Source organism: Ammodytes marinus, assembly GCF_949987685.1.
Source record: "Ammodytes marinus genome assembly, chromosome: 11".
Taxonomy (NCBI): Eukaryota; Metazoa; Chordata; class Actinopteri; order Uranoscopiformes; family Ammodytidae; genus Ammodytes; species Ammodytes marinus.
Genome location: NC_137215.1, coordinates 3,420,099 through 3,423,056, shown reverse-complemented (window position 1 = coordinate 3,423,056; position 2,958 = coordinate 3,420,099). Strand labels below are relative to the sequence as shown.

The following is a 2,958-nucleotide window of genomic DNA, read 5'->3' as shown; positions in this document are numbered from 1 at the left end:
GCTATATAAATAAACTTGCCTTGCCTTGCCTTACTTTACCCTACTCTATAACCCTTAAAATATGACTTAGGCAATTATGCAATTAGGCTAACGAAAAGTAGATGTAGAGTAGAGTAGATGTAGAATTAGAGTAGAGTAAATATGATTTAGGCAATAATGCTATGACGCTAACGATTTACATAAAGTGACCTGTGGAAAATGCAGCGGTTTCAATACAGTACACGACAACATATGGACATACAGTGCATTTCACAAATACAGTGACACAGATATAATACAAATGGCATTAGAGCGCACAGAAGCCTGTCCCTGCGTTCCAATCCCCATACCCCATACTTCCCTACTATCTAGTATGCCAGAAAAAAGATTTAGGATCTCCCAATACATGCAGGTCAATTGTAGTATGCTGAAAATACCATAAATGTCCCACTAACTCCAATTGCAATTTGGAGTATTCGTCTTTATTCTTGGCATTTCTGGACATAATGAAAAAAAAAAATCCTTATCTGTTTTTTTCCTCTCTCTCCTATGGCCCTAAAACTCTTCTGTACTTTAGTATGTAGTATAGTAAAAAAGAAAAAGTATGTGAAATTGGAACGCAGGAGACTGTGACATACTTGTTCTCATGGCTTTGTTGTCAGGCTTGTTGTTAGGTAGATTATTCTATGATAACGAGCTCTTTAACATAGTATACAAAAACCAGAACAAAATGCATAAAAAAAGTTTATGGAAGAAGAGTCAATAATAATAATAATAATAATCTATTATTTATACACTGAATTTTATATATAAAAGAAGAAGCTGAATTATAATACATTTAGATCAGAACAATTTCATGAAGTTTCTTTGCTGTCACTGGGGGCTGGCATTAAAAAAAACTAACAAGAAAAAACAGGGTATTGCTCAATTTAAAAATACTTTGTAGAACATTGTAGTCATGGAAACTGGAACACACACATGAGGGATTCGCAATGATTGACACGTTAAGGTTTGAAGAGAAATATTTAACAACATCGGTAGAACATTTTAGTTTTTAAATTGAACACAGTGAGCTTCACAGTGGCAACAAACCACTTCGCTGAAAAAATTATGAACAATATATTGTATGTTTTAAAAGCTATAGTGCGTAACTTTAATGTCTGTTACATTCAAGCCATCAGCCAAACGAGTTGACACAAAGTTGATTAAGCCTATTATCAGCTCCATGAAACTCTCTCTGTATTTCTCAGTATGGCAGCGTTTACAAACTGGTGTCTCCCCCACCCGACACTGGTGCAGGAGCTCAGAAAAATCCCAAGAAGAAGAGCCCAAGAAATGTTTCAGTTGTTGATTCTACTGCTAAAGAAAAAACCTAGACGTACAGCAGAAGGTATAAAATCCATGTGCCATCACCGAAAGCTTTACCTCATGTAGATGCACCAACAGTGTTGTTGTAACTATTCAGAATTCCTCAAGGAGTTGGAAGTCACGCACTATAGCTTTACATTTATTATTGGGCATCGAGAAAAAAAAAAAAAAAAAAAAAAAAAAAAAACATTTACTCTGTCAGATGGGTGTAAATGAACACGTTTTTTTTCCGGCTACATTCATTTTCAGTTGAGTGTGTGTGTCTGCGTGTGTGTGTGTGTCGGTGTGTTTTTGTGTGTGTCTGTCTGTGTGTGTTTGTGTGTGTCTGTCTGTGTCTGTGTTTGTGTGTGTGTCTGTCTGTGTGTGTGTCTCAGTGTGTGTGTGTGTGTGTCTGTCTGTGTGTGTTTTTGTGTGTGTCTGTGTTTGTGTGTGTCTGTGTGTGTCTGTTTGTGTGTGTGTCTGTCTGTGTTTGTGTGTGTGTGTGTCGCTGAAGCTGGTTGTTGTGTTTGTGACCCTCTATACAGTCGACTACATGCCATTAATTCTACTGATGCAAAGAAACCATTTTTAAATAAGCAAAGTGCATTATCCTCCTGACACAAGGCTGGGGCATATATAACAGACAACATTACGGCCGATGTCAATAAGTCAGTGCACTTAAAGCTGGGGTGGAGGATTTGGGGGAGAAAATGGCAGTTGGGATAGAGATTCGAATCCAAATACCTCAACCGCTCCACTTGTTCTCTTTGGTCCCTCCCCTATGGTCCCTCCCTGACACGCTCTACTACACCAACAAAGTCGCGCCAAAGTGAATGGACAGTCCCAACAGCCAATAAGAACAGAGAATCGGAGCCTCGCTCTGATTGGTCAAAGCGTACAGCTCATGTTAATTTTGACCAATCAGAAATCACATACCCCAGCTTTAAAGGATTTTTTTTTTTTTTTTTTAGCTAGTTCCCTCACTATCTTGCTCAAGAAATGGCAAAATAAACTGTTCCTTTAACTGTGTGTGTGTGTGTGTGTGTAGTATGTCATCGTTAGTTAGCTTAGCTCAAACACTGGTAGTCAATGGGTAGCCTTAGCCTTCCTATTGCTGTTTCCTTGCAGTATGCATTTCTAAAATTACAAAGTGCAAAAAAATAAGAGTTCAAAATAACTTGGTAAATAAACAAGTCCCAACAAGCACAAAGGAGCGTTTAGTTTAGTGATGTTGTAAAAGTCTATCGCTGAGGCAGGCTAAGACTTCCCATTGACTACCAGTATTTGAGCTAAGCTAACTAGCGATGATCAACCTATACCCATTTCTTCTTCAATAATGCACACACAGTTAAACCCGGTTGTGAGGCAACAAGCTAAAAAAAAAAAAAAAAAAAAAAAAAAAATTGAACTATACCTTTAACAATTCAATCAAACTGTGTCAATTAAACTCTGTAGCTGATCGTGATAGGCCTAATTAAACGTGGCTAGATTATTCAGCACAATGTTGTCAGTTAATGAGTTAATGTCGTAAAAGAGCTTTAAAACCGGCCAATGTTGATGGACGAGTGAGCATGCAAGAGAGTTCTAATTTGGCTAAATCTGAAACATGGTGGTGGGGATAATTTTCAAGAT

At 37.7% G+C, this 2,958-nt stretch overlaps 1 protein-coding gene across 2 annotated transcripts in view; it reads right to left on the bottom strand.

Moving 5' to 3' along the window:
- Positions 1 to 2,140: 2,140 nt before the first annotated feature.
- agpat5 (1-acylglycerol-3-phosphate O-acyltransferase 5 (lysophosphatidic acid acyltransferase, epsilon)) overlaps positions 2,141 to 2,958 on the bottom strand; it is a 15,228-nt gene continuing 14,410 nt past the window's right edge. For both annotated transcript variants that reach the window (XM_080036704.1, XM_080036703.1), the window contains exon 8: positions 2,141 to 2,958. This exon is cut by the window's right edge and continues 964 nt beyond it. The gene's annotated coding sequence lies outside the window, so the exon portion shown is untranslated.